Below are 14,852 nucleotides of genomic sequence, written 5' to 3' on the forward strand. Positions count from 1 at the left end.
TCAAGCGCAGCTGTGCAGGTTTCAATTGAGTAACGAACTTTAGGGCTCATGCAAGGTCACTTTCAGTCTACAGCAAGAATAGAGCAAGCTTGCTTTTATGCAATGGACGCAATATCAATATAATACCATCGCTGCTTCTTTTAAAAATATTCGCAAAAACAATTAAATAAAATAAAAGCAAAAAATGTAATTCCACTGCAGACTGCCTTTTACTAGATTTTAATTTTATACGGATGATAGCTCAAATTAAAAATGGGGGTTTCCATTTTTAAATATTTTTTTCCTATAATGCACTCTGGAATACACATGACACATGCATAATATATATATATATATATATATATATATATATATATATATATATATATATATATATATATATATATATATATATATATATATATATATATATATATATGTACACAGTTATGAGAAATAATTAAACGCTAGCGACCTAAATTCCTCGCACTGGAAATTTTGGGGGCTGCAGACACTTTTGCGTAGGATTTATCTTGGGCAGCAGAGGGCAGCACAACATAACAGACAAACTGCTTGCATTTGATCAAAAAAAACTGTGATGATAGTAAAGCCTCTGCTAAATAAAAATAAGATTTTAAATGTATCATTAATTAGTTCGTGTCTATCGAACAGTTGGTTTTAATTCAGTTGTTTATTTTAGCATGAAGAATAAAAGAAAAAGAAAAAAAGTGGAGCTAAACAGGAAAAATGAGAAAATAAATAGATCGAAGTAGTGAAAGAGATGAAAGTCACTGACAGAGAAAGCGAGCTAGAGAAAAAGTGACAGTGATGGAGTCTCGTCTTCCTCTGTAATGACCAGGAAGGGCCGAACAATGGTCAGAGGTTTCCCTCTGACCAAGTTATACAGTAATCACTTCCTCTTGGTAACACTCACACATACAGAGGGTCATGCGACTGTAAGGGCTCAGACTCATGTGCTGTACTGTGCTGTATAAACACACTAATTTTTTGTACTTCCTCGCCTGCAATCAAACGCACAACACAATACTCATCACAGTTGTTTCCTCTAATGCAGCACCTCAAGAGTCTTTCCCACACCAACTGCCTCTCTTCTACACCCACACACACACACACACACACACACACACACACACACACACACACACACACACACACACACACACACACATACACACACACACACACACACGGCAAACATAAATCTATCCAGCTCAGGTTTACTTTATAGCCTATGTGCTTTATATATTTAGATATAACAGCTCAGCCCACTGCAGCTCGACCTCTGCCCACCTGTATAGCCGACTGAGAAGGTCACCAAGCAGCTACAAGGCAGATGTTATACTGAAAGGGTTTTGATGCTGAATATTAAACATCAGTGTCAGTCATTTGACTGAATCATTAAAAATTAAATTATAAAACAAGGAAAGGGAAAGTAAATTCTCCATTTGTGTCATCCCTCCCTGTGTCTTTTTCTCCGGCTCTGCTGTTTTCTCAGCAGAGCCTGCTTCACTGTTACTGTCAGATGCAGGAAACCACAGAGGATAATAGAGATGAATGACTTCTCATGCTCTCTGACAACTTATTTTATTGTCATTAAGAGGTCAGAATGTCCTTGAGTGGACAACCAAGCAGCTGTGAGCCTTCAGCAAAAGTGTTAATATATGGCATTGCTGAGCCATTTAGAAGAAACACGAAGACTTAAGGCATCCCTCTCTATGAAGACCCACTTGTTTAATGAAATGTGAACTTTCTGGACAATTACCTGGTGAATTAGAGTGTGCTACCATGTGTGTGTTTCTGTTGGACTTTTGACCTGGAAGTGCTTATGGTTCCTCAGAGACACCCCTGAGGGTGTGGAGTGTTTCTGTCCTGCCCTGTTGCTTTGACTCGTTGTTCGTGTGAACAATGTGGAGTGATTGGAGGAAATTCCACTGTGCAGGTTCAAGGCATTCACACAGTCACACCATACATACAGAGCCCACATACAAGTTAGCAGAAACACTTGCTCTTACACCACACAGTATCACATATCAGGAACTCCAATGCAGACCTTAACAGAAAAGTATCAGTTCAATGTTATAATTTATTATAAAAACATTTCTTACCAAATTACAGATTTGAAAATGTACTGAAATGACAAAATATCACTTTCAATTCAATTTTAACAGTTTTCTATGAATGAAAACATTTCAAAAAAGTTCAAATGACACGACAAAACAAGCAAACAGAATAAATGCATTTTAATAAATAATGAAAAAAACACAACATATATATTAGAAATGATGAACAGATACAAACTGAGAAGAGAACGAAAGACAGAGGTAGATATAGACAAGGGAAACAAACAGAAGGAGAAGGCCAATATGATATATATATGAAGAAAGTATGCATCTGCTCTGCATCTATCTGATTACCAAATGGCTATTTTCAAATTAATAAAGCATAGCTCTTAGAGTTTCTTAAAATGCTCCCCTGATATTTTGCCATACAGGCAGAGTTTGTGGACATAAATGGAAATAGTTGTCCCTATTTCTTTTTTCTTTGTGGGAGATATTTTGAGTCTAACTAGAGGATCTAAGAGTGATTTAAAATCAAAGATGTAAATCAAAAATGTGATATTGTCCAAGGTCGTTTAAGGCTTTATATTAAAAGTTTTATAGTCTGTCATTGTGCAAAACACATGCATATATTTTATTATCCAGTCCAAAGTGATTTCTCATATTTGGGGACTTTCAGTACTATTAAACCAGTCCCTTTCATATTTTTTCTTTTACAATGTTAAGGGTATTTTCATGGCGTGGATAACTTTTACTATATTATGAAACAGCAGCATCACATTTAAGCTCGCAAAAAGAAACATAATAATTATGGTGATTAATACATATTTCTAAAAGATTTGTATTACCAAGATTTTCTCACTGAGTGAGGCCCTTTTAGCGGTACAGCATCTGGGCTAAACTACAAACTGTATTTAACAATTTATTAGCAGCTGCTAGAATGAGAGTTGCCATTTACACTCACCAAACATTTCCTTAGGTACACATCACTACCAGTGGGTTGGAACCTTTTCCCAACTGCCTTCGTTGTGTCATAGATTCAACAAAGTGGTGGAAACATTCCTCAGAGATCTCAGATGTCCATACTGACATGATGGTTGATCTGGTTGCAGTAGATTTACCGACACCACATCTGAGTCTCCCATTCCACAAAATCCACCACATCCCGAAGGTGCTCTTGTGGATTTAGGTTTGGTGACTGTGAAGTCCATTTGAGTACAGAGAACTCACTGTCATGTTCAAGAAACTAGTTTGAGATCATTTGAGCTTTGTTAAGATTTGTAGCTGCTGAAAGCAGCCATCAGAAGCCGACTCTGCCTTCCAAATGCTTCACCAGACATCAAGATAGCCTATTTCTTGTTCTTACATCAGTTGCACCACGTATGGTCTTCTGCTGCTGTAGTGCATCTGCTTGAAGGTTGTGCCTTCAGAGATGCTCTTCTGCATATCTTGGTTGTTACTGTTACAAGTTATTTTTTTACTTATTTGAGTTACTGTTGCCTTTCTGTCTTTCTGGCCGTCAACAAGGAAGGTTTTCAGAGCATTCTCTGTAAACTCTGTAAATGGCTGTATGTGAAAATCCCAGTAGATCAGCTGTTACTGAAATAATCAGACCAGTCTGTCTTAAGCCAAAAACCTGCTGGGTCCAGAGTGATTTAACCTGACTTCCCCATTCTGTTGCTCAGTTTGAACTTCAGCAAGCCCTCTTGACTGTGTTTACTTCCTTAAATGCACTGAGTTATTGCCATACGATTTGCTGATTATACATTTGTGTTAAACAGTTAAACAGGTGTATCTACTCTGTAGTCTATGACTCTATAAGTAAAGGTGACCATTTACCTTTATACAACATTTATACATAACATTTTTACTAAAAGCCTCCCTAATATTCTAATAATGACAGTTAATGGCTTACTAGCAAAAGGTAAGTCTAAAACACTCAATGAAGGAGTACTAAGTATTTCATTACCTTCTATTAATGTCATCAGTTATGGCTTATAAACCCTGTGCAGAGCTCTCAATGTTGCAGCTTAAAAGGTAGCACATGTTTAAACTGTGGCTTGTGCATTCAGTGTGATAATATTGGTAATAATCCTTTTACAACCTCCCTCCCTTCCTCCGTGCTGGCCCTTCCTTCCTTCAGTCTGTCTCCCTTTCCATCCATCTTATCATTTGTCTCTTTTGACTTCTCTCCCTCCCATCCTGCCTGGTTCTCAGAACAACTTGAGGTGTCTATGGGAAATCATTAGTATAGATTGTTCTGCAGTGCTGCATCAATACACACACACACAAACACACCCACGCAGACATCAAGATAAGATACCCTCCCCACTTCTAGCAGGGGAGATATGTTGCAGCCCTCTTTGCTGTTTAAAGTGCATTACCGAGGACAGATTCTTGGCAGGACTTTACTTGTTCTAAGTGTGTTAGTCGCTGTCAGGACTGTTTTTTAGGAAGGGCCTGGATGCAGTGGAACAAACGCATTTCCAAAAACGATGACAAACACTCGTGCAGTGTGGCAAAGACAAAGGTGTCCCTTGTCTGTTTGTGAAAGTCAGCGGTTCTCAGATATCAAAGCCGAGGAGAGAGCAAGAACCACAACAGGATATGGGTTAGAGTGACAGAGAGAGATTTGAGTGTGTGTGTTTATGCGAGATGTGTCAAAGATGGAGGGAATTTCCATTGAGAAAACCAAAAATTTGATACTGATATTAGACATCTTTCAAATTCTCAAACAAACTTACATGAATGCTTGCATTTTTTTATCGCTATGCACAGTTTGTACTTGCTATCAAGCCTCAGGTACAACTGCTTGCATTTCAAACATCTCTCTTTTTTGCCCTTCTCTTTCTCCTTCTCACTCTATGTCAGATCTGCATTTAGCTCCAGCCTATTAATATTTTATGTTGGCCCTCCAATACCTGCCTATCAATAACCCAGACATGACACACCTCAGTTGCAATCCATCATACTCATTACTGACCAGGCTGCAGAATTGTGTTTGCGTGTGTGCATGTGTTTGTGTGTGTTGATAGATCATTTCTTTCTGCTGACAAAGCCGTAGTTGTTGGTCTATATAGACAGACTCAACAGCTGGGAGATCGAAAGCCATTCATCATTTACTTTAAAAATACACATTAACACTCTTACGTGTGCATATAAATGTATAGACATTCACATAAATACACAACAGATGTTTACTGTCAACCAGGCAACTAAGGAAAAAAATATAAAAAATTTACAGCGAATACATTTTTAGCTGGGCGTAATTAATGGATCATTTCATTCTTTAATATTAGTAACCGAAATTGATTAAAAAATTGCAATTCAGTGCTGCTCTTTGCATTTCTGGTGTACTGTATGTAAAAGGTATAAAGTGGTCAGGCTTTAGTATGGAGAGAACCAAACAATTTGCCTGGATCGTGTTGCCCTGCTGTCATACTCCTCTGATGTCAAATGTGTTGAACAGACTTTTCTGCCTTCATGTTATTGAAATGCTTAAATCCGGAGAGTTGGAGCCCTCCTTATTTGAGCTAAGCATACCTGCTGTGCAGCCATGCACACCACATGTCTATACAGTACTTTTAGCAGGTAATTCCCTGGTTTTTGCCCAAGTTGCTACATTAATATGTATAAATATACCAAGTTTATGTTGCTGTAAACACAAAATCGGTCAAGTTTGTGTGTATTTATTGTGATGAATTATAAAAAACTGGCTGTTCACTGATACCAGCTGCACTCAGACTAGTTGTGGTTAGGAAATTTGAAATGTCTACATTGGCTCTGTGAACTAGCAAGAAAAAGAAAAAGAATATTTCATGAAAGTTTTTGACTTTTATTATGCTACACTGATGCTTGGTGAGAATACAGAACTGCTTCAAAGTCAAGGTTGAATTTTCCATCTTAGATAAAATCACAGTTACTGTTTCAGGAAAGTTATTCACTGCAGAAATCCAATTTAAGTTTTCATTTTTCTCAGTCAAAGATGTAAACTGCACAGGAAGTCAAACCAAAAATAAGAGTGTTCCTGAAACATGAAGGCAACATAAATACAGTGTTTTGTCCTGAAAAGAAAGATACTGCTGTGCCAACTTGACACAGATGTGCGATAGTTAACACCTGTGATGACTGTTTGTGGATGTAGTAAAAGGCAATGAAGACGTTTCACCATATTGTTCTCGGGCCAGTCCAGTCAAACTATCATCAGCATGCAAATGTTAGTCTTGTTTTAATCCATTTGTGTGCTTTCAAAGCAGCTGTGCTATTTCAGCACCTTGGTGACACGCTATAAAACGTGGAGTTTGTGGAGAAAGTGCACCAATTAATCCAGTCCAAGTAATGGTGCCATGGTTCTTACCCATCCATCCATTTTATTAACCCATTTTTAGCCTGCGCACCTGTTGGCCCCAGTTTGTGGCTGCATACTTAAGCAAATAAATCCACAAATGAACAAAGTTTAGGTGATTTATCTGTATAGACTCTGCTCCTGAATCATACATTGATTTGTATTTTTCAAGTAACATGCAGCCTCGGAGAGACCAAGTGGCATTATCTGTGGATCAGCCAACTCCCCGTAACAAGAAAGGGAATCAAAGCAGTGAGAGAGACAGGGCGGGGCGGAGGGGGTGCAGAGATGCATGGTAGAGAACTTCAAAGGTGAACACAGAGTTCACACAGATATGAGGCTCAGACAACAGGGCAGAGCCCACATAGACATACAAAAAAGAGATGGGGCAGAACTAAGAACATACGTACAACATACAGAGTGTGTGTGTGCGTTGGGGGGGGGGTCTGCATTGCCGATACTGTCAACAATAACTTCTTTCATTCTTGTTGTGAGTCTGTGCGTACCAAAAAAAAAAAAAAAAAAAAGCAGCTGGCAGGCTGTCAAGAGAAGTTGGGGGGCTTTAGGAGTCCAGTCAGGTCTTTGGAAGGTTAGGTGGTGGATAGATTTTATTGTGGGGGTCTGAGCCAGGTATCAGGTGTATCTAGGCTGAGAGGCCCCTTACATGGGCATCCTATTCACCTGCTGCCCGGATCTGGACAAAGACTGGGGCTCTGGGGCTCTGCTGGGCCACAGACAAACCAAGTAACCCTAGAAGGTCTTAATGGCTCCAAGATGAAGGGAAGATGGTTGAAAGATTACAACATGGGAAAATGTTGGGTTAAAAACACGGCTTTTTGATGATCTGAGGTGCTGCCGTCAACAACGTGACTTGTTTCCCACACTGCTATTTTAAATGTTGATTCTCAGAAACCAGTTAAGTTCTTACAGGAGTACACCTGGAGTCACAATTTTCATTACTTGTGTGATTAAAAAATGTGAAGCGCAAATTTATCTGATTATTGCAAAAAAGCAAATTGTGCCTTTCATGCACTGAGCACTCTGATCAGGTTATAAAAAGTTAATTTTTCAAAATTTAATGTATGAGTTTTCTTTAGTTTTATTTTTATCAATTTGTACACATCTTTAAAAATTAAAAATATTATTAATTATTAATGTTTCTTTTAATTTTCTTTCGAATGTGGTAATCACTTTTGTCGAATGAATAATAAAAATGAAACCTTATTATTAAATCTCATAAATGTAGTAAGTAAATTGTATTTATATAGCACATTTAAAACCAAAAGTGCTTTACATTAGAACAAAGTAGAATAAATAGTTTCCTAAAAATTGTATGCTACATGTGTGTGCAGCAGGGGTGCCCAATCCCAGTCCTCGAGAGCTACCGTCCTACAGCTTTTAGATGCATCCTTGGTCAGACACACCTGAATCAAATGAATGGCTTGTTATCAGGACTTTGCCAAACTTGATGGCATGCTGAGGAGGTAATCAAACCATTTGATTCAGCTGTGTTGGAGTAGGGATGCATCTAAAAGCTGCAGGACAGTAGCTCTTGAGGACTGGGATTGGGCACCCCTGGTGTGCAGTATTTATGCAATAACTCAACAGCAGCTAATTCAGAAACCAGAACTTTATAAAAGCTTGACAGAAGATCTTTGTCTTTAGCTTAGATTTAAAAACAGTTACAGTTCATGTGTGTCTCAGGTGACTGAGGAGCTCATTCCAGGGTCTTGGTGCAACAAATAAACTTTGACTGTGGGATCATCTGGAGTGACTGAAAAGCAGACTTTAATAATTTCAAAGGAGTATATGGCACATCACATCTACCACATATGCAGGTGCAAGACCATATAAGGCTTATATTGAATTCTGTAATGCACAGGGAGCCAGTGCAAGGCTGCTAACACTGGAGAAATGTCCTCTCTCTTTTCTGTCCCAGTCAGTAATCTGACTAATTGGACTAGTTACTAAAAAAATACTAAAAACAAGCAATAGATGACTAATTCCAGTATACCAAGCAGTACAGTAGTCCAGTTTAGATGTAACAAAGGAATGCTTAAACATTTCGAGCAGGAAGTTTTAAATAAGAATTACTCTGGAGATTGTTCTTAGTCGGAAAAATACTGCATTTATTTGTTTCCAAAATTTCAAATTTGCATAAAAGATTATCCCACAGTTCTTAACCTGTGTTTGAAGAAAAAGGGTAAAAAAAAAAAAGTCCAGGTTAGTGGAGAGGCTAACCCTATAACCCCATGTTATGGGGAGATGGTTCACATGTTGTATTAACAGATATATATGTGCACATTTGTATTATGATACTCTAAAGGTGAAAAAGTTCAAACCTAGAACACTTGCTCACCACAAGCCTTGCTAATAATGGCATGTGTGATGTCTCACAAAATATTAACCAAAACAGTTGTTTGCATCTTATTCGTGTCATATAATAAGTTATTTAAAAAAAACTCTTACAACTGTTTTTGATTGTGAAGTTGGCAAAAAAATCCAAGTACATCAAGGAGTGAACAGATGAGATTTGGTCTTGTGCAAATACTTCAAATGCTCAGCTGTGTTGGAACGATGGAAAAAATTGTTTAATGTAATTCTATTACATCTCTGTGTGTGTTCTCGTTGAAAGAGATTGTGTGTGTGTGTGAAACCGATCCTTGTTTCAGCAACAGCCTCCCTCTGAGACGCCATTAATAAAGTTTATGAAAGAAAAGACAGTTTGATTTCAGCATTGTTCAGTACGTTTTGCTGCTGAAACATACCTACTGCAGTAAAGTAAATCTAAACAATAATTATCATACCTCACTGACATACAGACATACAGAACTTTTTGTTGAGGACTAAATAAAAACAAGGTCTAAGGCTATACTCACACCAGGCATGTTTGCCTTGTTCCGTGCCAAAGCACATTGTCCCTGCTCCCATGCTGACATGCACTCACACTTCTCGTAACAATCCAGCCTCCTGTCTCTAACTCGTGTGCTCGCTTTCATAAAACAGTGCTGACATGCACCTTTGAAAATCACACTTCAAGAGAAGAATGAATTTCAGGATTTCATGCATTTTTTGTCTTTATTGGGGACATTTTATAGACAGTGAAACACCATCCTTACATGCCTTATATACATTTATTAACTACTTAACAAAGCAATTTTTCATGAAGGCAGCTGTACTGGGTGAACATTCATGATTATACTACATGTAATCCAACTACACCACCCCAAGACTCACCTCTTCAAGCAGTCCAGGGCACAATATGCTTTCCTGCACCTGTGCAGAGACCACACTTGTCAAACGAACTGGACTTTGGAAGTCAGATGTGCTCAGGAATGATACAGATCACTTAGTGTGAGCCCACACTATGTTGGTCATACAATTAGGTCCATCTTTGAAAGATCAATTAGGTCCATATTTCGCAAATTTAAAAATATTTCCATATTTTGTGTGGCACGTTTTTATCTAATTTTGGTACTGATTGCCACCACAGTGGATTTCAAATCAAAGAAAATATGATTGAAGTGCAAGTTTTCAGATATTCTGTCCAGGACACTTTTACTAAATAGATTTTTAATCTAGTCTAATCAATCCATTTGCACACAGGTCTGATTGCTGGGGTTTTCTAATGCTGTGAGGTCTTTACATTACAATATAAAGTGCCTTGAGGCAATTGTTGTTGTGATTTGCTCCATAAATCACAATGAAATTGAATCAAATTTCACCCAATAGAGTTTTCTGTGATTCGTTTTTTTATCATTATTAAGGATTACCGAATTTTAAAAAATCCATTTTACAATGCATTAATAGCAAATTGTGGGCTGTTTTACAAACAGGAATTGTTTGCAAGGAAGGTTTTATGGAATTGTGTAGACTGCACAAACTGTGACATTACGTTGACAGAGGATTTCTTTTTTTCTTTTTTTAAAGCTGTAGTTATAGGAGATGAAAAGGTGAAAGCTGCACTGGGGAGTGATGAGAGAGAGAGATGTAACTATGGTAGGTAGAATGAAAAAAGTACAGACATCAAAGGGTAGAAACAGCTGGTCAGTGCATGTGTGCCTGTCTGTGTACATGAACACACCTTCAAAGAGGACCCTGGACCCTGATTTCAACATGGCTGTAGGGACACAAACACTCTCATGCACCCATGCACCACTGTCCCACATACACATGCTGCATTTGCAAACCCCACCTGTCATTGCATCTGTGCATGCGCCTGCATGAGTGTGTGTGCTCCTTGTCCGTGATTAAAACACACAAGAGTCACACAGATAAATCACTAGCTCTGTGGATGTTCACGGGGTATGCGTGTCCTGACGTGTCCAGGCGCAGCACAAAAGATCGGCCTGGAGTTGCTGGAAGAAAGAACCAGACTAAAAATGGAATGTAGGAATATTCTTCCCCGCATTCGTGTACGTTAGACTTTGTCTTTGATGTGGTGGAGGAATTTTATAGGAAGTATTTCATTATTAATATTTTTTTTTTTTAAATGACATTTGCTGGTTTAAAATCTAATGTGTAGTCCTGTCCAAGTATTATCAGATCTGTTTGGGTTTTTTTCTAAAACTGCAATTACTTTCAGTCAGTATTAATATTATAAATTGCAGTCTATATACATATGAGCAAGTGTCTGGATAAGGGACTGTGCTGCTAGAAGTGTTGCAATCCTACTAGGTTTATAACTGGATCTAAGCTTGAGGCACTGATACATTTTTTCCCAAAAGCTATTTCCTTACCTATTTTTTTCAATTATAGTGGTGGACGGATAGTGCTGACTAACATGTCGGTCCCATATCTCTAGTGTTTTCAGGTGATTTTGATTTTTATATTTACAGGATATAAACCCATGAAAGTGTGTGCCATGAATGATTTTGCTTTCTAGTTTCAGGTTATGACTAGAAATTTTAAGCACTTTAAAAATTTCTAGTCATAACTGAAGGCTGAAGCACTGATAACTTCAGCTTCAGTAATAAGGGGAAATCAAGTTATCAGTGCTTCAGACTTGTTTTAAGTTTACTTTCAAGTGTAAGCATAGAATACATTTGTATGTATGTTAAGGGAGTTGGAATATGCAATTTTTTGCTAGCTTGTCTATTTAGTTCTCGTTCATGTTTACTTAAAAGTATGGCTAGAGCTCGATGCTTGCTGTGATCCTGGTCATTTCCACTTGGTACAACAGCACAAAGGAGCATGGGTTACATAAGAAACAATGGTAAACGAGCTGCAGGCCAGACTCTCCTGTATGCATTTGTATCCAGAAGCACATTCACACAGAGCACTGAGACTGGTCCAGAATGTGTTTGGCTTCACACAAATTGTGCAAATAAGAAGAAACTGTAAGTTTGTCAACTGTGAAACAGCATGAATTTCAACATCTCCAGCAGCAGCAGTGGTGTCTGTGTAGAAACATATGATTATATGACCATTCGCCTTTACTACAGATTTTGTTTCACCTTCTGAGTGACTGAGTTATGGTGTCATTTACAGTTCCACTGCTACAGAATTAATTAATGATAAAGTGTGATCGTTGCTTATGTTCAAGATTTGTCAGTCATTTAAAAAAACGTATTAAAGGTAAACCTGAGGTAAACAGTGAGGCACCATCGGGTATGTCTTTCTCACACTACTCTGTGACACTGAAGTTATCAATGTGCCTCACTGGATTCTCTCTGGATATTCCAGCTTGCTTCCAAAATCCAAAGATGTGTTTGTTAGAGTCAGTGATTCTTTTAAATTGCTTGTGTGTGTGAATGGCTGTCTATCTCTCAGCAGCAGATTATCAATCTGTCCGGGCAAGGCCGGGGTACACCATTCTTGCGACAGAATTGGACATTGTCCAATTCTTGCGGCATTGTCCAAAGTTCATGTGTGAATAATCAGCAGAAGTAGACTGATTTAAGTCCCCACAACATGTAATATATGTATTAATCACACACACACACACACATCCAAGCAACCATGAAAGGAAACTGTCTGTGTATGTGGGAATGTGGTGATCACTCATATCCTGATCTTCTGATAACAATGTGTGTGTGTGTGTGTGTGTGTGTGTGTGTGTGTGTGTGTGTGTGTGTGTGTGTGTGTGTGTGTGTGTGTGTGTGTGTGTGTGTGTGTGTGTGTGTGTGTGGTTTTTAACAGTGTTTTAGATGTTTTCTATTGTCATAGTTGCTGTCTGCATTCAAGTAGATCTACAGCAGTATGTATAAGATACACATTCCAGAGCTCTTCTGCCATTTGTTCTCCAAACACACACACACACACACACGCTTGCCAATGCTTTTACGAATATTGTCTGTCACCTCCACATGTTCTAACTCCTCAGGTATGGATATTCTCATCACAGCCAAACACATCCCGATGTCTTTCTATACTTCTTTGTTGAAGTTTCTCTCACTATAAATGAAATCATCGGTTAGATGGAGGTGACACAACCACAAAATAGACATGATCCTGTCTGTGTGCTTGTTTGTGCCTGTGTTAACAAAGCAACAATGACCAAAACTAATCATTTGTGTCATGTGTGCATTCAAGTATTCTATCAGGGCAATATCATTTTTCGAGGGCATTTGTCCTTTTTATTGTTGTCAATTATTATGCGAAGACCCAGTTCAAAATAGTCTCTAGGTCTTGGTTATTTTGGGTTCATCTGTCAATGAGGAAACCAGAAACCAATGGCTTTGAAGCTGCAAACAGAGGAAAATAAATTACTGCAATTTCTGTGTCAGTGATGCCATTTGTCACCAGAAAGGTGACAAATGGTTACAAAAAATAACATCATATACACGTTACTGAAATAATATTGGCATTTTATTTTTAAGCATCATCGTTATGCATACTGTGTTGTCATGACACCCGTAGTGTGCAAGATATAATCCTTTATGTTTGAATTCGCAGTTTCATGTTTCAGGAAAGAGCACACAGACAAAAACCCTGAGGAAATCTGTTGTTGTTATATAGTCATGTTTTGTTCTGGAAATTTGGCCGCTGTCTACACCTCTGTGCACTCACATGTACTTTGAGAAGAGGTTTAATAAAACCACCCCTGTCAATCTTTCACGTTTGAGGCTTAAGAGTTGTCACACTAAAAGGAGGAAATCACCATGCTTTGATAGGCTCTCCACACTGAACAGAAATCTGAACACAGCATGCTTGGACATGTGTGTGCTTATGTGTTTGTGCTTTCAGTGCATCATAATGTCAGATTTCACAGCCAATAAGGCTAACCGATATCTAAATATCGGTTAGCCTTACAGTTAAAAAAATGAACTTTTTAATCAGAGTATAGCATCAACTCAGTTAAGTAGCAGAGGGGATTGGATTGGTAATCAGTTTCAACTGCTTTGGTGTTAATGAAATTAGCCATGAGCTAATTTCATGAGCACTAGAGGGGAAACAGTGAGACAACTGCCAAAATGAAATGGCTAGAGTCAGTTTCACAACTGGTAGTGTGAGGCGATACCTTGACACTAAGGAGTTTGCACAGGTAGCCCAATTCCTCCAGGACGCCAAATGCTATTGCCAGTATCTCCCATGGTGAGCACTGCCAAAGAACTACAAAATGACCTTCAGCATGCCGCTGGTGTGAATGTCTCTGAACAATCAGAAACAGACTTCAGGGTGGCCTGTGTGCCTGGCATCCTCTGGTGAGTCCTGTGCTTACTGCCAAGCACCATGGAGCCCGACTGGTATTTGCCATAGAATACTAGGACTGGTGGGTCCACCACCGGTGCCTGTGGTTGTACAGATTAGAGCAGGTTCATCTCAGTATAGTGACAAATATGAAAGGGTCTGGAGAAGCCTTGGAGAACACTATTGCAACTTCGTTACAGCGTTACAGGTTTGGTGGTGGGCTCAGTGATGGTCTGGGGAGGTATATCCAGGGAGGGACTATCACTGGGCTAAACAATGACACCTTGATTGCCATTAGGTACTGTTATGAAATCCTTGGACCCACTCTCAGACTACCTGCTGCGGTAGATCCTAGGTTCCTCCTGGTGCACGAGAATGTCCAGCCTCGTGTGACGAGAGTATGCAGGCAGCTCCTAGAAGATCAGCAACTTGCCTCAATGGTCGCCTGACCTAAAGTGCTCATGTTAATTAATGTGTATTGGTCTCCTTTTTAAAAAAAAATAATAATAACAAATATTAACATTAAATACCAAAAAATACCACGACTTCCACATGACTAAAAAAAATAAACTGTCATGATCCTGGGTCCTGTTGACCCAGCGTTTTGTGTTTTTTTTCTATTATTGTGATTTTGGTTCTGTTCTTCCCTGTTTAGTGTTTTCTCTGTGCTGTCCGTGTGTTCCTGTGTCAAGTCCGCGTTTCTCAGTCTGTGTCTTTGCATGTGTAAGTTCCTGTTTTATTGTGAAGGTCTGCGTCTTATGTGAGTGTTTTCAGTTTGCCTCCCTGGTCTCGTCATGTTAATCATTCCCAGCTGTGTC

This window comes from Oreochromis aureus, linkage group 6 (genome assembly GCF_013358895.1).
Source record: "Oreochromis aureus strain Israel breed Guangdong linkage group 6, ZZ_aureus, whole genome shotgun sequence".
Classification (NCBI taxonomy): domain Eukaryota; kingdom Metazoa; phylum Chordata; class Actinopteri; order Cichliformes; family Cichlidae; genus Oreochromis; species Oreochromis aureus.